Here is a 19,870-nt window from a genome sequence, read left to right as displayed (position 1 = left end):
CTTAAGAGGAGAGGTTAGAACAGCATAGAGCTTCATCAGACTACGGCTTGTACAGAGCACGGATGAGAGGTGACCATGAATCTACACAGCAGGGGCATTTTTGCAGATTTATATAGCAAGTACTCGGTCCAAAGGCATTGGAACGCTTTACATCAGTACCTGTTACATTACACAAGGTCCCATTAATTTTTTATTTCTTTAGGCACAATAGATTAAAGTGTTTTGCCCAGAGTATAGTCACAGGATGTTGTATTGATGCAGGACTCAAACCTGATTCCCCAGTTCAGAAGTCAGTAGGTCTGGTCGAAACACCACATTCTCTCCACCAAACCTGTTGTCCCCTTGACATTTCATTGATGCACAACGTGGATCTCTGTCCAGAGTGGCACAGTCAGTGAAGAGCGATGGGTTTGCTTGCTACCCCTGGCAATTGCCAGTGGTTTGGACTATTTGCAAGCTTTCCTCCCATCATATTTTGTGTTTTTGATGTAACACCCTAAGTTGGCAAGGACAGGCTGTGATGTGGGACCCTTGTTCACTGTGCCAAGGATCTAAGCTTTAACTCACCAGCGAAGCCTTAGGCTGAAACCGGTCTGGGGTTCCCTGTGGTTCCTTCTGCACAGTACCACATCTGGCAGCTCAAGATGAACTGTTCATTCCAATGAGGAGCAGGATTAGTAATGATTTACATAAGGTGGGATTCTTTCCAGAGTGGCACGGTGGGTGAAGAACAATGGGTTGGAATGCTACCCAGAGTGAATGACAGTGGTTTTGTCTATTTTCAAGCACTCCTCGCATCATCTCTTGTGTTTTTGATTACAAATAGGTTTGCTGTACAAAGCCTCCTAAATCACAAAGATCTTAAGCAATAAGGGATGCATTTTGCCCTGTTTAACGCAGTATGATAAAGCTGAAGTTCTTTGAGTGAAATATTACCAAGGAGAGGCAAATACAAAACACTTTTATACACCTGCTGCCAATCACATACACAATTAAGTAGAGATGCATCCTCATAGAAAGGTTTTGTTTGGGTGTTCTCTGTGGATGGTTTGGAGCAGAGAGCAGACCTAAAATGATGACTTTTGCAGATGTAAACAGGCATGTCATACCTACCTATGGAAGGAAAACTATTTCTCTTCTTAACCATTTGAAAGGCTGCTCTACAGTCATTGGATCAAATGAAAATCACCTTGGGCCATCTTAGGAAAGCCTCACAAAGGATCTACTAAATTTGCAAAATTTTGAAAAGCTTTGAGCAGTACTCCCTCACTCATAAAAAGGATTTTAACTCATCTTTATAGTTAGGATCCATTGCCTTTCTCAACGCCTCTAACAAATAACAGGTTCTGCAACATCCTTAGATAAAGTATGTGCCAAACAAACGGCAACACCAACTCCCATCGGCCATTTTCCCCTCTTCCTAGTCAGGCCACTGCTCTCTGACCCATGCAACACATTCCACAAATGGTGATTGCGCTCTTTAGCATCACAGACATGAACCATGATTTTGCTGTGTAAAGACAAGACATAAGGAAGCCAACATATGCATAAGGCGGTAGAATATAACATCTACCAAAGACAGCCCTACAAAGTTTTACACTCCCCTGTGCATTACAAATATAAGAAAAGACACAGTTGATGATAAGCCAATGATAGATCAATAATGATACACACACTAGATCACACCTGTCATAGATATAAATTCAGCAATATTGTTCATATGATGCAGGTCCACACTTATGTTGGCTTAAAGATTTTATTTAACTGGACACACATGTAAAGGTCTTTACTCCTGATTTGGTTGCCAATACAATGGTCACAAAACACACAAATGATTGTATATGCTCAATAATCCTTCACTAACTGTTCTCACTTTTTCTTCGATGGTTCCTTCACGTGATGAGAGTACTAGATGAATATTATCACCCAAAGGCAGTACGCCTTCTTTAAGAGTAATGCAATGCTGCACATTTTTCTATAAACCAGAAAAAAATTGTGACGAGCAGCTACAGGATACATCCACACCCCTCTGTGTGCTTTCCAGTAGCATGACAGGATTTTCAGCATTAGGGAGCAATTTAGTTTTCATTTACTTTTTCTTGTCCTCATCCAAGTAGATTCTGGCCATAGGTTACAATATAAACTTTCTCAATAGCTTACCTTCCATCCCATCACCATCCCTCCATCAGCATAGGATCACGGTTGTATTCAGCACCACTCCCATCTTCTAACAACAGTTCTATTTTCTCAAACACCATGTCCATGTCTTCCTTACTGATCCTGGTATGAGTCAAGGTCAAATCTGGCAAAACAGTCACTCCATTTCCATCCAACAAACTTTCACAGTATGGCATCTTGAGTCCCTCGTCGTTATTTTCTTTATATAATACCAACTTTTGCATGCCTTCCTCAATGCCCTCAATAACTTGAACACACTTCTCAGTGCTATCTTCACATAACCTGGCATAATGCGTGTTAGAAATGAGGTCCCCAGTTGGCAGAGGTATGCATCCTGTCCAAGTATGGACCACCACTCTAGTTAGGGTAATTCAGATACACACCCTAAATCATCCTGTGCTCACCCTCTGGTAGCTTGGCACAGAATAATCAGGCTTAACTTAAGAGGTAATATGTAAAGTATTTGTGCAACACTAAATACAGAAAAAACTGTGAAAATACCACACAAAAATGCTCCACACCAAGTAGAAAATAGATCTTAATTTAAAGAACAAAACAAGACCAAAATGACAAAACTCCAATGAGTAGAAGTCGAGATATGAAGATATGAATTTTTAAAGAATATCTGCAAACGTAGTGCTTGAAAGCTGAAAGTGACAACCGGGGCTATATGGTCCTGCAAGATAGCGGTACATCCAAAGTTCAGGCTGACAGCTATGGAGCACGGGTCGGCTACAGGGACCAACCTTGTCCCACTGAAAGAGTGCATTGTATGAAGGGCTGCGTTGATGTCAAAGATCAGGTGCAGGGAGCAGGAGGGCTGATGCGAAGGCAATGCGTTGGTTCCAATCCACTCAGTCAGGGGGATGCGTCATTGTTGAGCCGCGCAATCATTGATGCGATGTCCTCGAGATGCAGCATCAAACCCTTTGCGATAAACGTGATGAGTCATCACTGATCCGCGCAGCCGGCGATAAGAAGGTGATGCGTTGGCATCAAGGAGAGATGCAGCAGTTCTGATTGGAGGTGATGCATAGATTTCCTCAGTACACAGCTGAGGAACCCACTTCCAAGGGTCCAGGACTGGATCGGCACCACTTGGCAGAGCAGGATTCACAGATGGCAGAGTCTAGGTGCTGTTGGAGATTTGCAGGCGGTATTTGATGTCCCTGAGACTGAAGAACAGGAGGTAAGCCACAAGCCCTTGGAGTCACTTGGTTCTAGGGATGTGGAGATGTAGAGATTCAGGTCCAGTCCTTCTCACTACCAGGAAAGGAGGTCAGCAGGCAGCAGGGCAGGCAGAGCAGGAGTACAAAAATCCAGCAAGTCCAGCAGAGCACAGCAGAGTGACAGTCCTTTCAGCAGCACAGCAGTCTTTCTTCCTGGTAGAATGTCCTTAGGTCCAAAAGTGTACTAATTCGGTGGGGTTGGGCTCCAGTACTTTTACACATTTGTGCTTTTGAAGTGGGGAAGACTTCAATGAGAAGCCTTTGAAGTGCACAAAGTCCCTGCCCTTACCCCACTGGATCCAGACACACTACAGGAGGTTATGTACACCTTTGTGGGGGGACAGGCACAGCCTTATTTAGATGCAAGTGTCAGTTCCTCCCTCCCAGCTAGCTCAGAAAGGCCCATCTGCCTTGTGATGGGCCATCAGGATGTGAATAATACACCTCAGCTCCCTTTGAGTGTGACTGTCTAGAGGAAATGCACAAGGCCCAGCTGTCACCTACCCCAAGGGTGGTTCAGAAACAAGTAGAAGGCACAGAACGGTTGAAGGAAATGCCTAATTTCTAAAAGTGCCATTTTCAAACTTACAACTTAAAATCCAACTTGACCATACATTGTGATTTTACATTCTGAGTCCAGAGACACCAAATTTAAAATATCAATCTTGTACCAATTGGAGATTACACTTTTAAAATGTAATAAGGTAATCCCAATGTTAACCTATGGAACAAATAGGCTTTGCAGAAGTGAAAAATTAATTTAAGAGATTTTTACTACCTGGACATGTAAAACTTAAAAGCAGATCTCCAGTTTTTTAAATACACTGCACCCTGCCCTTGGGGCTGTCCAGGGTGTACCTTAGTGGTGACGTATATGTATTCAACAATTAGAATGTTTTGGCCTTGCAGGTCGTCATGGCCATTTAAAACTGCACACACAGGCTCTGCAATGGCAGGCCTGAGTCATGTTTAAAGGACTACTAAAGTGCGAGGCACAATCAGTGCTGCAGACTCACTGGTAGCAATTAATCTACAGGCCCTGGGCATATGCAGTGCACTTTACTAGGGGCTTACCAGTAAATCAGACATGCCAATTGTGGATACACCAATGTTACTGTGTGTTTAGGGCTAGAGCACATGCACTTTAGCACTGGTCAGCAGAGGTAAAGTGTCAGACTCCTAAAGCCAGCAAAACCAAAGTCAGCAATACAGGAGGTCAAAAGGCAAAAAAGTCTAGGGGAAACCATGCGAAGGATACCAGGACGAACAAGACCCATTCTATCCGCTTTTTCTGCTAATCGAATTCCAGGTAATACATGCCATTTATCATATATTTTGAGTGATTGCCTGCATTTTGGTAAGAAAAGATGTAAAAATAATAGAGTATTGATATACAACAGCAAATGCTGATGCATGACCTACATACCCATTGCTAATATAATACACAACTGGCAATACACATACTTACAATGAAACTTGGTTAACATGTCCAATAAAGGGCACACTGTCATCCCCTACACCAATGGTACAGGTTCAAAACACCACCGTGCATTTCCTCTCCTGTAGCAAGCTGGCAGCTTTTTCACTCTGCCTACTCCATTTCACAAATTTCTCACAGTGTTGCCCTTGTGGGCATCATAAATGCTCCTGTGCTAGCATAGTGTCTTCTCCTTAAAAGAAGCAGCTTGTTTCATTGTCTGAGTCCCTTGGCATAAAACTCTCCTTACGTCTCAGTACATATGGGTGCACTAATGCCCCCACTGCTTCTATGAAATACAAGCCTTGACTACCATTGTAATTGTTATTGAATTATATAGCACTTACTACCCCTGGTGAGGTATTGAACTTCTGTACGGCAAGTAGCACACTACTCTGGAACTCAAGGTTAATGGTTAATCCAGGGGTTGTTCTTAATTGATTACAACAAAAAATTACACACATTTATACCAGTTACTCTGTGATAGATTGATTAATACTCCTTAGGTGTGATCTTTAGTAGGGTTAGGTGGTCTCAGGTGAATGGTTTGGTGAGATAGATAGGTTAGCGGAGATGACATCATATTAGGTTGCAGGAACAGGGTTTTAAAGGACAGTTTGTGATCTGTGAAATGAGGTGTCAGCCAATCGCAGAATCACAGTAAGAGAATTTAAAGGAGACAGGCATGAGACTGAGAGGATTATATACTCAGAAATAGACTGTATGCAGAAAATTAAAGGTAAGAAGAGGGTAACTCTGAAAAAAAGAAAGTAGAGGAATCAAGCGGAAGGAAGTCATGGTCAATTTTGCATGCACGATTCCAGGAGTATTGCGGGAGGCTTTGTGAGATAGCCAGCAATGTGAGGATGTAAGATGACAAAAGGTGGCAATACATGCCCGGTTTGCTGCAGAGAGGCAGAATAGGTGAGGGGGAGAGGATGGAGCCATAAAAAGGGGCGCACACCAAAATGTTGCCAGGCTTTAACCTCAGATAATTGTGAATTACAGACAACTGGCACAGTATCTACTCAGATAACAACTGCTGACAACCTCAGCAGTGTAGTCCTGAAGTGCATACAGGATTGGGAGTGATGATGTCTGGCTCCCCAGTGTAGCAGGTCCAGACACAATAATCACCAGTTAAATGATGATTCTTGTAAGCCATGTTTTAGAGTCTTGAACTGCTTGACACTACAAGAATCTTCCAGTTCTCCATGCACAGCCCAGCTAAACCTTTGGGAAATGTTTGGAGTGTGAAACCTTGCTCAACCATTCACACTCCAAGTTCTACGACTAAGCAAAATGTGCTATCTAGCACATACGTTATACCAAACTATAAGAACACCTGTCTCAAGATTTGTCTTTTTCCACAGTTACTGCACACACCATATGTGATTCTTTCCATGACATACACTATTTGAATATAAAATCTAATATTTTAATTGATACAGCAGTTAAGCTGTAGCAAAATCTCCATACTGGCAGAGGGAGGTAGCTATATTTTGATATACCATAGCTTGTTTATCAAAAGAGAGTGCAAACAGGCACACTCAGCTTGTGTCTGGAAATAGATCCTACACTCTTACAATGTTTATCTCAGGAAATTTCAATATAACATTATATATTCCACTATTAATTTATTCTAAGAGAGGATATGGTGATCTTTGACAGGGAGAAAAGAAAAATTTACATGGTCATTTTGTAGACTGTTACATGTTACATGGCAGTGGTCTGTAGTGAAAGGTGAAAATTGTGGGGAATAAATAGCTACTTTGAATTGAATGTAACCGTGTGTGAGTGAATGGGTACTAAAGAAATGCATGAATGCTTTTATGATGTGCCAGAAAAGCTTTACCCTCTCCAGGGTTGTTTATCTTTCCCAAGAAAAATTGTGTCAAACTTTATTTTTAAGCACACTTTCCTTATAAATGGGCTAAAGTGCTGTAGGTATTATCAACGGTTCAAGAATCTGGGTATGAAATTTCACGCTTCATCATTTTTCAGAAAAGGGATATAGCATCTCCATTAACTTCTGCATTCCACCTCCTTTCAGTATTACACTGCAAACTCCAAGAAGATTCTCAGTCATATGGTCATATGGTAGGATGAAGAGTAGACTTGTAAAAGGGAACATGGAAAAATCAAAAGTTGCACAAATTGTAGAGTCATGGGCCAGACACACATGGGCCACACCAGTATTACAGGCCCAGGCTGAAATTATAGCATTCAGGTTACAGAAACCTTTCAGGATCAGACATAGACAGTTTACTCCAATCTTGCAGAAGATAAGATATCAACAGTCATTATATAATAAAAAAGTGTTATCAACACAGTTGAGGACCTACTGTACATAAGTCATAAAACAATGTCAGTAGCAGTTAGTGCCCTATGGACTTAGGATGTAAACTAGAAATAGGTCTTTAGAACTCAGAATGAATTATTTCTCAAAAATCAGTTTTAAATATATTTTGGAAATGCAGTTATTTGCAAGTTTCTAAAAAGTCACACATTTTACTATCAAACACAAACATTTCATTTTGGATAAATGTGCCGAATTCCTCCAAATGCTCCATATTACCCATTAAAATAACACAGTTTTGACCTGAAATCTCAGCTTTTTATGTGTATTATGTATCCGTGTCATCTCTAAACCTTAGCGTACCAATATTATAAAATGCAAAGGATCACATGTACTTTGTCACACATAGGCAGATTGTACCTTTCATGCCCAGTTATCATCAAATAGCAGGGATGTTCACCATAAGGCAGTGGCTTCGGCCACAATTATGTGTAGGATAGCAGCAATTTATGTCAGGAATGCCCACAATAAGACAAGTGGCTCCACTGATCTTATGTCAGGACTGCCATTCCAGTCAAAAGACAATATTCCCCATAGAAACGCTGGTAAAGAAATCTTCATTAAACCTCAGTGTATTACTTTGTAAGGAGACTGGTAATGAAGGCGTGTTTGGAAGTCTTAGTTGGGTGCCTTAATGCAACTTTAACCCTGCATGAGTGATTCAGTATTTCTGATGGCCTTGTATGTCTGTAGTCATTTTGCCACTTTCAGGAACTAAACAAAGACTTCTGGTGTTCTGAGGGAACTTTTACAGGCTCTTTAAACAGCCATCAGGCACTCACCACACTACAGGTCCACAGAGGAGGACCATTGTGTTTTGCTTATGTTACGTAGACCCAGACTCCCATAGGGTATATATGGTTGCCCCGTCTTTGTAGAGAGGCCCTCATTCTAGGGGAGCTGATAACTATCATTTAAACAGATGGCTCACCAAAGTTAATGAGGGTCAATCTGATGTTCACCATAGAGGGGGAGGACATGACACCCAGGTTACACAAAACACACACATGCAACTGGAAAAAACACACATGTGCATGCACATTGACACTCAAACACACAAATGCAAGCACTGCCACATGCACGCTTACTTCCTCCATCAGCAAAACTACTTACTACCCCACAGCACCCAATCCTACCTCCTCCCACAGGCACCCAGATTTACTCCTTCTTTACAGGTGTAGCCTGCAAGTGCTACAATGTTTGATGTGGCAAGAGTTCAAAGAGGTCCTTTAAACCTTACCAAACATGTGACTTTCGCAGTGGCAGTTGCCTTTCACTCGCTGTGAAGCAACACCTCCCAGTGCTTAACTTGTGAAACCATGAGTGCTGGTGCCCTACGCTCTGCTCAGAAACACACTGCAGGTGCAATTAAATGTCTGCACACTGACTACCAGGCTGTGCAGAATTAAATCCATGTTATGCTTCTTTAATTTACTACCAGACACTGCCTGCCCCTTTATCTGACTCTTGCGAGCAGGTTTTTGCATTTTCCCTTTGTGACATTTTGTTGTCTTTCTCTCTCTTTTCCCTCTGTGTGGTTTTCCCTCTCTTGCTCTCGCTCAATGTCTGATGCAGAAAAATAAGAGCCAGTAACCAGCAATGAGGTTTGATGGCCCCCACCGGCAACCACTGTCTCAAATTAAGCACTGCCACCTCCTCCTAAAAGATGGTAACTGGTATATTCAATCGGTGTGACTGAGACCAAATATCAGTCACATGTGCTATATCTCAGATCCCAATGAATGAGGTGACACGGTTGTATGGTGACTACTTCAGAATACATGTTGTCAGTGATATAATGCCTTGACTGGGAAAGGGAAGGCCCTATTCTTTTCAATTGCATACACTCAGGGCTGATGATTACATTGGGGCATGTTTGGTGTCTGAAAGTTTCCGCCTGATTACGAGTTTGGCAGTTGGAAAACCTGACCGCCAGACTCGTGGGGAGAATACTGCCACGGACCTGGCGGTCTCCCCACCTGCCCTATTACGCCCAGTGGAAAACGTGTGGCGGCATTTTACTCAGCTCCACATGGAGCCATGTCCAGTGCCATTGCATGGGGGCCGACCAGCACCATCGGAATGCTGAGCAGACAGTGCGCATTCCGACTGTGCTGAGGAGAGGGGCCCCTGCACTGCCCACGTCAATGTGGTGGGCAGTGCAGGGCCCACCCTGTGGCCCCCAGCGCTTATTCTCTGCCAGACTTTTTCATGGCGGTTGAACTGCCATGAAAAAGCTGGTGGAGAACATGGTTGTGATCAGCCACGGCGGCGCACAAGTCAGACCACCATCAGCATCAGAGATCCGGGTGGAGATGGCGGTCCCCTGGTGGTCCGACTGCCAGGGTCGTAATTTGGCGGTCGGACCGCCACAGCCGCGGAGGTCCAACTGCCACCATGAGTCTGGCGGTCTTGAGACCACCAGATTCATAATCATGCCCTTAGTATGCAGAGTGAATGCTGAGAATGGAATGTTTTAAGAGCTGTAGGTGTGAAGCCCAGACAGTTGAAAAATAGAAAGAGCAAATCCAACATAAGAGACTGAAGCTCAGCGGTTCTCAGCAGTTGAAGTGGACACAGAGACGTTTTAAGGCATGGGCAAAGCGGGCAATTGCCTGGGGCCCCCAGAGCCCCTATATTCCAAAGGGCTCCCTGGGAAATTGAATTTTCTCTCTTGCTATCTGTAGGAAGCTGGCTCTGTATATACTATCTCAAAATGAGAGATAGTGTGCACAGAGTCCAGGGGTTCCCCAAGAGGCTTGACAGAGGCAATAATAAATAATACTAATGCTCTATTTGTGATAGTGTGGTCGAGGCTTATCAGAGGGTAGTGTTAAGCATTTGTTGTACACACACAGGCAATAAATGAGAACACACACTCAATAACTTAACTCCAGGCCAATAGGTTTTTATATAGAAAAATATTATTTTCTTAATTTATTTTAGAACCACAAGATTCAAATTGCAGGTAAGTACATTAAATGTAAGGTACTTTGCATAGGTAAAGATAGGACTTTGAAATAAAACAATAATGTACACTGTTTGACATAAAATGGCAATAAGCTATTTTAAAAGTGGACACTGCAAAATTCAACAATTCCTGGGGGAGGTAAGTACAGGTTAGATTTTGAGGAAACACCCATCACCAGCAACACTGGGCTGGTCAGGTGCAGAGGTCAAAGAGGGGCCCAAATAACGTAGGCGCCTATGAAGACTAGGGGTGTTCCGGTTCCAGTCTGTTAGCAGGTAAGTACCTGCGTCCTCGGGGAGCAGAGCAGGGGGGTTTTGTAGAGCACTGGGGGGGTCCCAAACAGGCACACAAAATACACCCTCAGCGGCACAGGGGCGGCCAGGTGCAGTGTACAAACAAGGTGTCGGGTTTTGTATTGAAATCAATGGTGGGACCCGAGGGTCACTCTGACGATGCAGGCAGGGCACAGGGGTCTTCTCTGGCCACCCACCGACTGGGCAAAGGTGAGGGCCGCCTGCTGGTCACTACTGCACGGTAGTTGGTTCCTCACAGGCCTGAGGGCTGCGGGTGCAGTGCTTCTTCCAGGTCTTGGGTTCTTTGTTACCGGGCAATCGCGGTCAGGGGGGTCCTCTGGATTCTCTCTGCAGGCGTCGTCGTGGGGGTGCACGGAGGTCGGCTTAGGGTGGACACGTCGTTGGAGTCGCCTGGGGGTCCTCTCTGCGGTGTTGGTTTCTCTGGACACTGGCTGGGGGGCGTCGGGTGCAGAGTGGTGGGGACGCACGCTTCAGGAGTGAGGTGAGAGTCCCTTTAAAGATGGTTTCTTCGTGTTGCTTTGGACAGAGCCGCTGTCCACTGGAGTTTCTTGGTCCTTTGGAATTGCTGGGCAGTCCCGCTGGGCCCACAGGATGCATCGCTGTTGCAGGTTCTTTGAATCTGGAGACATCCCAGTAGGGCTGGGGCCAAAGCAGTTGTCGTCTCCTTCTTCTCTGCTGGGTTTTCAGGTCAGCAGTCCTTCTTCTTGTTAGGTTGTCAGGAATCTGCAATCCTGGGTTCAGGGTCACCCCTAAATAATGAATTTAGGGCTGTGTTAGGGTCTCAGGGCAGTAGTCAATGGCTACTGTCCTTGAGGGTGGCCACACCCTCCTTGTGCTCCAACCCATTGGTGAGGGGAGCACATCCCTATGACTATTGGGCTTAATCCTCCAACTCAAGATGGAGGATTTTCCAAGGAGGGGGTCACAGCAGCTCTGGTCACCCTAGGAGTGGATCTGACTGAGGGGGTGACTCCTCCTTGTTTTTCTCATTATCTCCCCGGACTTGAAAGCAAAAGAGGGGGCTGGGTCCGGGATGGGGGCATTCCACTAGCTGGAGTGCCCTGGGGCATTGTAACACGAAGCCCGAGCCTTTGAGGCTCACTGCTAGGTGTTACATTTCTTGCAGGGGGAGGTGTGAAGCACCTCCACCCAGTGCAGGCTTTGTTTCTGGCCTTAGAGAGCACAAAGGCTCTCACCCCAGGGGATCAGAAACTCGTCTCTCAGTGGCAGGCTGGCACAGACCAGTCAGTCCTGCACTGCAAGACTGGGTAAAATACAGGAGGCATCTCTAAGATGCCCTCTGTGTGTATTTTTTAAATAAATCCAACACTGGCATCAGTGTGGGTTTATTATTCTGAGAAGTTTGGTACCAAACTTCCCAGTATTCAGTGTAGCCATTATGTAACTGTGGAGTTTGTTTTGACAAACTCCCAGACCATATACTTAATATGGCCACACTGTACTTACAATGTCTAAGAATTGACTTAGACACTGTAGGGGCATATTGCTCATGCAGCTATGCCCTCACCTGTGATATAGTGCACCCTGCCTTAGGGCTGAAAGGCCTGCTAGAGGGGTGACTTACCTATGCCACAGGCAGTATTTTGTGTGCATGGTATCCTGAGGGGGAAGCCATGTCTACTTTGCCTTTTTCTCCCCACCAACACACACAATCTGCAATGGCAGTGTGCATGTGTTAGGTGAGGGGTCCCTTAGCGTGGCACAACACATGCTGCAGCCCTTAGGGACCTTCCCTGGTCACAGGGCCCTTGGTACCACTGGTACCTTTTACAAGGGACTTATCTGTGTGCCAGGGGTGTGCCAATTGTGGAAACAATGGTACATTTTTAGTGAAAGAACACTGGTGCTGTGGCCTAGTTAGCAGGATCCCAGCACACTCTCAGCAAGTCAGCATCAATATCAGGCAAAAAGTGTGGGGAGGAGTGGGGTAACTGCAACAAGGAGCCATTCTCCTACACATCTATTTCTGTATGTCAACCTCTCTCCTCTCTGCCTACCTCTACTTTGGTTTCTCTTTGCCCAATGTCATCAATAGGTCCTTGAGGCCCCTGGTAAGGCAAAGTTCAAATGTTTTTTATTTACCCCCCCCCCCCCCCTTCTGAACGTTTTTTGGCAACATGCAGGCTTGTATTACCTAGAAAATGAGAATAGAATTCAAAGTTGTTCTGAGCAGGGGCCCCCAAAATCTCTTTTGCCCAGGACCCCAAAAATCCTTAATACGACACTGAGTGGACATGACCAGAGTGCCTGAGGCTGACCACAGAAGTGATCCCCTAGTGTTACATTTCCTACAATCAAGTCATCTAGATACCCCTCTCTGCTATTCAAGAAAGAGGTGTTTACCTCCTTTCATCAGACATTAAATGGAGAAGAGGCAAAAAGTGTTGTAATGATAGTATGTAAAAGAAAATCCTTTCAAAAACGGATAGTTCGAAAACGTGGAGGTAAAAATGGAAATGTAACATAATTGTGGATTACATGTGTTTCTAGTTGAAAATATGAAGATGTACTGCAGCAGGTGGCCGTGCTACTCCTCCTCTTGGAAGCCAAGAGGCCTCACAACAATAGCGCCAGCAATTCATGGCCAAATGTAAATTAGAAAGGGTAACTGTGAAGCTATCTTGAGAGATAGAGCGTGGGACGACTTAGCCCAAACTTGTGCCACTAAAGATAGTTCCCAGTTCTAGCGTGTCATAAATCAGCCTTGTTTTGCAAGTGAAAACGGTCCTGCTTTACGCCACCAAATTATGTTGCATCAATAGATAGCACATTTTGAAGGGATCTACAAATGTGTGTCGATTTGAAGGTGCAGATGATTGGGGTGTGTCCTCAGTGGGTAGGGCCAATCTTGTTTTTACATTAGAGGAAATCAGTCAGGGCAAAATTGAGTTATCTCGTAACAAGGCCCCTGGTCTGCTGGGATACCCCCTGATTTATTTTTGGATGATGTTTAGATTTGGAGTCCAGCCTTGACAATGGTTTTAAATGCCGTTGAAAAAGAGTGCACACCACCCTCGTGGTCCACTACTGTAATTGTCACAGGAATTCACAAAGGGTGGCAAGGACAATCCCCAAGGTTATCAGCAAATATCCTTGATTGACTCCACTGTGAAGGTCATGGGGAGGATACTATTAGATAGGCTGATGTTGTGGGCAGATGAAAACAATATAATCTCTGAGGTTCCATATTGTTTTAGGTCAGGCAGATTCGTTTGTAGCCTTCATGGCCAGCTTGGACCTTGCAGTTAACTTAATCAAGTCAAATGTGATGGTAGTGGGCCCGTGGACAACCAGATCAAAAACATTTATGGTGGGTACTCACACCCTGGCTAAAGTTTCAACTTTTTCTTATCTTGGGATCCTGTTTGACTCCAATATAAACTGTAAGCCCTTGATCAATAACAAGAAAGTTGAGGTTATCAAGGCCAATGCTGCTATTGCTAGCTTTGCCCAGAGGCTGGGGTCCAGGCCCACCAGAATCCTGACTAATATTCATCAGGCCAAGAGTTGTCTCCAAGATCTTGCATGGCAGTGATTTATAGGGATACATGAAAGTTAATAATATCCAGATCGTTGAAAATATGTTCTTAAGACAAGTGGTGCAGGTTCCCCAAAGTACCCCAGCATTCCGTGTGCATGATGAGCTAGGAATTAAATATACAGGAGATATGATTGCTCTCAGACCACTGTTGTACTGGATCAAGGTTTCTACCAGAGAGGAATCCCAGTTGAATAGGCTAATCCTCAAGGATTGTTTGTTTCTTGCCTATGCTGATAAGATCCTGTGGATCGCGTAAGTTAAAGATTCTTTTAACAGTCTGGGGAGGGAGGATTTATTTCACAGCCCCAAGTCCTTGTGTACCCCAGAACCTAGTGGGTGAAGAACCATTTCTTGGAACACAAGTCACTATATAGAGAGCAGGCAGAACTAATGAAACCCATGGTACAGGGTCACATGTTGCTAAAAACAGTTCAGACCATGGGACCGTATTTATTTATGGTAAATAGTGACAGGGATAGATTTTTGTTGATCAGATTGAGACTTAACATGCTGCATCATCTTCTGGCGTCTCCCAGCAGTTGGAGCCCGGCTGGCTCACTGGGCCCTTGCGGCAATGTGTCTAGGAGGGATACCCTACATTTTATAATGTTTCATGGATATTTTAGCTTAGCTGAATTTTAGGCAAGTTCATTGTGCTCTTACGTTCCTCCAGCTCCTGCTCAATGAACCTGTAATTTTTTTAAGTCTGCTTTTTAAAAGTGACAATGAGACTGAGGTACTCTAGGCTTGATTGACTCTGTTGCTACTATTGGATGATTTTATATCAGTGATCTTGGGGGTCGCTATTTGCATTGGATCTTTTGCGTTGATTTTATCATTAGTTTTGTAATATATGCATCATTTAGTGTGCATGCCGTCTTTATGTATGATATGTTTGTATGTTGATGCTGTGTTCCTTTATGGTCTTGATTATAGCTAAATAAAGATTTTACTACTCCATTGGCAAGGGGCAGCGTCCCAATGCAAATGAGGGAACATCGTCTTGAGATTGGCGCTACATGTGCACAAGTGTCTGAGGCGGCTTCTGTAATACCAAAGTGCCCTAGGGGCGCACAAAGCGGGCGCAAGTGCCTGTTCCACCCCAGGAGCTCTTTCTATAAGACGGTCTTAAGTGTTTTTTGATGGGTGCAAACAGGAAACAAGTACATAAGAATGTCTGTCCTAAATAGGGCGGAGGCTCTGTGGCGCCCGACCCGTAGATCCGTGCCCGCGTTGCTGTGTAAGTTTGATTTACACTGGCAGAGCCAGACGAGGCTACGCCGCCGGACACAGGAAGGTTTTCCTGACTCTATATAAAGTGGGCGGGCCCAATGTATGCAAATTGTTGTGAGGAAATAAAATGCTATGGAACGCGTATTTGTTTTTTTTTCCTTTCCTAAAATAAACTCCTACTCAGGGGTTTATCAAAAGTAAATCAAAAGCTGCTCAGCCTGTATGCTGCCTTCAGTATCGTGCTCCTGGTAGAATTGCAGTAATTTATGTGGTTACTGTATACAAAGCTAGAAATTCTTTGATCATAAATACATGCAAATTTCAATCAAAACAAGTGTCCATGCAACATTCACATCTTCAGAACTCCAGGGCATTCATTTAATGCATTAATAAGATGTGCAACTGCAGACGGAATATGAAAGGCACTTTGCCATAAAAATAAACCCGGCAAGAGGACCGCAGGATCGCTGTTACAATTGCAGAGAGTACGATCTTAAACAATACATCAATCAAAATAAATCATGCATTATTCCATTCATCATGACCCCAAATGACCACTAAAGTTCATACTGCCTTGATACTTGCATAAGAAACAAGGTAGAAAAGCTTCCCACCAGAGATATATACAAGCATTCAACAGAAAACTCTCGGCTGGTATCCTGTTGCGCCCTGTGATCTTCAGCAGGTGCGATGCCCAACCCTCCCATCCGCTGGTGGCCCCTGGCTGTAAAAGGGACGTCTCACCAGGTGCGATGCCCACCCCTCACATCCACTGGTGGCCCCTGGCTGTAAAAGGGACGCCTTACCAGGTGCGATGCCCATTCTCCCATCCCCTGGTGGCCCCTGGCTGTGAAAGGGACGTCCTACCAGGTGCGATGCCCACCCCTCCCATCCGCTGGTGGCCCCTGGCTGTAAAAGGGACGTCTTACCCGGTGAGATGCCCACCCCTCCCATCCGCTGGTGGCCCCTGGCTGTAAAAGGGACGTCTTACCAGGTGCGGGACGTCCTACCAGGTGCGATGCCCATTCTCCCATCCCCTGGTGGCCCCTGGCTGTGAAAGGGACGTCTTACCAGGTGAGATGCCCACCCCTCCCATCCACTGGTGGCCCCTGGCTGTAAAAGGGACGTCTTACCCGGTGAGATGCCCACCCCTCCCATCCGCTGGTGGCCCCTGGCTGTAAAAGGGACGTCTTACCAGGTGCGGGACGTCCTACCAGGTGCGATGCCCATTCTCCCATCCCCTGGTGGCCCCTGGCTGTGAAAGGGACGTCTTACCAGGTGCGATGCCCACCCCTCCCATCCACTGGTGGCCCCTGGCTGTAAAAGGGACGTCTCACCAGGTGCGATGCCCACCCCTCACATCCACTGGTGGCCCCTGGCTGTAAAAGGGACGTCTTACCAGGTGCGATGCCCACCCCTCCCATCCCCTGGTGGCCCCTGGCTGTGAAAGGGACGTCCTACCAGGTGCGATGCCCACCCCTCTCATCCACTGGTGGCCCCTGGCTGTAAAAGGGACGTCTTACCAGGTGCGATGCCCATTCTCCCATCCCCTGGTGGCCCCTGGCTGTGAAAGGGACGTTTTACCAGGTGCGATGCCCAACCCTCCCATCCGCTGCTGGCCCCTGGCTGGGAACGGGACGTCTTGCCAGGTGCGATGCCCACCCCTCTCATCCACTGGTGGCCCCTGGCTGTAAAAGGGACGTCTTACCAGGTGCGGGACGTCTTACCAGGTGCGATGCCCACCCCTCTCATCCACTGGTGGCCCCTGGCTGGTTACGGGACGTCTTACCAGGTGCGGGACGTCTTACCAGGTGCGATGCCCACCCCTCTCATCGACTGGTGGCCCCCGGCTGGTAACGGGACGTCTTACCAGGTGCGATGCCCACCCCTCCCATCCGCTGGTGGCCCCTGGCTGTAAAAGGGACCTCTTACCAGGTGCGATGCCCAACCCTCTCATCCACTGGTGGCCCCTGGCTGGGAACGGGACCTCTTACCCGGTGCGATGCCCACCCCTCCCATCCACTGGTGGCCCCTGGCTGTAAAAGGGACGTCTTACCAGGTGCGGGACGTCTTACCAGGTGCGATGCCCACCCCTCACATCCACTGGTGGCCCCTGGCTGTAAAAGGGACGTCTTACCAGGTACGATGCCCACCCCTCCCATCCCCTGGTGGCCCCTGGCTGTGAAAGGGACGTCCTACCAGGTGCGATGCCCACCCCTCTCATCCACTGGTGGCCCCTGGCTGTAAAAGGGACGTCTTACCAGGTGCGATGCCCATTCTCCCATCCCCTGGTGGCCCCTGGCTGTGAAAGGGACGTTTTACCAGGTGCGATGCCCACCCCTCTCATCCACTGGTGGCCCCTGGCTGGGAACGGGACGTCTTGCCAGGTGCGATGCCCACCCCTCTCATCCACTGGTGGCCCCTGGCTGTAAAAGGGACGTCTTACCAGGTGCGGGACGTCTTACCAGGTGCGATGCCCACCCCTCTCATCCACTGGTGGCCCCTGGCTGGTTACGGGACGTCTTACCAGGTGCGGGACGTCTTACCAGGTGCGATGCCCACCCCTCTCATCCACTGGTGGCCCCCGGCTGGTAACGGGACGTCTTACCAGGTGCGATGCCCACCCCTCCCATCCGCTGGTGGCCCCTGGCTGTAAAAGGGACGTCTTACCAGGTGCGATGCCCACCACTCCCATCCGCTGGTGGCCCCTGGCTGTAAAAGGGACGTCTTACCCGGTGCGATGCCCACCCCTCTCATCCGCTGATGGCCCCTGGCTTTAAAAGGGACGTCTTACCAGGTGCGATGCCCATTCTCCCATCCCCTGGTGGCCCCTGGCTGTGAAAGGGACGTTTTACCAGGTGCGATGCCCAACCCTCCCATCCGCTGGTGGCCCCTGGCTGGGAACGGGACGTCTTGCCAGGTGCGATGCCCACCCCTCTCATCCACTGGTGGCCCCTGGCTGTAAAAGGGACGTCTTACCAGGTGCGATGCCCACCCCTCTCATCCACTGGTGGCCCCCGGCTGGTAACGGGACGTCTTACCAGGTGCGATGCCCATTCTCCCATCCGCTGGTGGCCCCTGGCTGTGAAAGGGACGTCTTACCCGGTGAGATGCCCACCCCTCCCATCCGCTGGTGGCCCCTGGCTGTAAAAGGGACCTCTTACCTCCCGCTCGGCCGCGCTTCGCCCGGCAGAAGGAGGGCGCTGTGTGAGGACTCGGGGCTGCATCTGAGGCGCCGCCGCTCAGACTGGTGCTGGCCAGAGAGCTGCTCTCCCGCTCGGCTGCTGCTACCTGTGGCGAAGGAGGAGGGGCGGCACCTCAGTAACCCTTCACCTGCTGGACGCTTTCATCCTCGTGGGCCGCGCCCCAAAACTTCACTCAAAAAACTCTACGACTGAAAGGCGACGAAAAACAGGCGTCTTAAAGTGCTCGGTTTTGTATTATTTAGAATCTGCAACTCGGTCAATAGTTCTCTTGTCGAGCCCTTTTTAGGCGCAGCTACACCCATTATGTTAATGACTGTGCTCGCGTCGGGCGGGGTTACTGCACCTGCTGCAGAAATATTTGTGCAACCAGATGGGGACACAGGGTTCAGTCTTAGAAAGGTTACTTCCGTCCTTCTGTCTTCTAAATTTGACAAAATGCGTACACTTATTTAAAAACACCTGCTAAATACAGCCAAATAAAGCCCACTTATATATGAAATAGGGTGTGGTTATGTCTCAACCATTGCAAAAACTGCCTGTACCGGTAGAACAACAAGGACAATGCTTCATTTTCGTTTAAGTGTAATGTATGTCTTGCAGAATTCATTCATGGGAAATCTGCGGGGTTATAACAATTAGGAAGCAATCACTTTCATCATGGTTTATCAGCTTATTTCTTTGCCAGTGCCTCAAAAAAGAGTTTATTGCACACGGTCCTCCATGGAATTGGTAACTGAAACGTTTTGCTTTGAAGCTGACGAATGACACTCACATACCTCTCACTCCAAAAACTCACTGGCCCTATGTGCGAAGTGGGCTGTGCCTTCTAGTGAACTTGTCAAAATTATAAACGCCAAAACGCATGATTATTGTATAAAATGAAGTTTAGTACAAGTAATACGTGCAGATTGCACTACTCACCTAGAGGTGACAGATCTCTCTATAGAAGTCAAATGTTTTTTCTAATGTAAGTTGTCCTGGACTTGTTAAAAAATCCACCTGGTATTCAAGATTTGTAAACTGAAATCGTAAGTTGCAAAATCACAACAAAGTGATGCAAGTACTGAATTGTACCAAAGAGGTCAAGGATGGGATGGGCATTCCAAAGAAAGCAAGAATAGATGAGCAACCCCAAAAATATTGAAGTCTTCCATCGCTAAGCAGAAATAATTCACCATGGAGAGTCAAGGATTCAAGGGAGTTCACACTCCACCTTCTTTCTGCACCTCCAGTGTGATCTTCTATAATGAGGGTGTAAATGTTAGGTGGACATGAAGCCTGAATCTATCCAGCACCAGGTACACACCCATCCATTCAGCTATCTGTTCACCCAGGCAGGCC

At 46.7% G+C, this 19,870-nt stretch overlaps 1 protein-coding gene across 1 annotated transcript in view; it reads right to left on the bottom strand.

Moving 5' to 3' along the window:
- The window catches only part of LHFPL1 (LHFPL tetraspan subfamily member 1), a 266,798-nt gene extending 248,093 nt beyond the window's left edge, over positions 1-18,705 (bottom strand). Inside the window, exon 1 of the mRNA XM_069205934.1 lies at positions 18,488-18,705. The gene's annotated coding sequence lies outside the window, so the exon portion shown is untranslated. The remainder of the gene's footprint in view (positions 1-18,487) is intronic.
- Positions 18,706-19,870: the final 1,165 nt, after the last annotated feature.

The sequence above is a fragment of the Pleurodeles waltl genome, chromosome 2_1 (genome assembly GCF_031143425.1).
Source record: "Pleurodeles waltl isolate 20211129_DDA chromosome 2_1, aPleWal1.hap1.20221129, whole genome shotgun sequence".
NCBI lineage: Eukaryota > Metazoa > Chordata > Amphibia > Caudata > Salamandridae > Pleurodeles > Pleurodeles waltl.
Note: the sequence above shows the minus strand (reverse complement) of the source record. Positions and strands in the feature narration are given on the sequence as shown.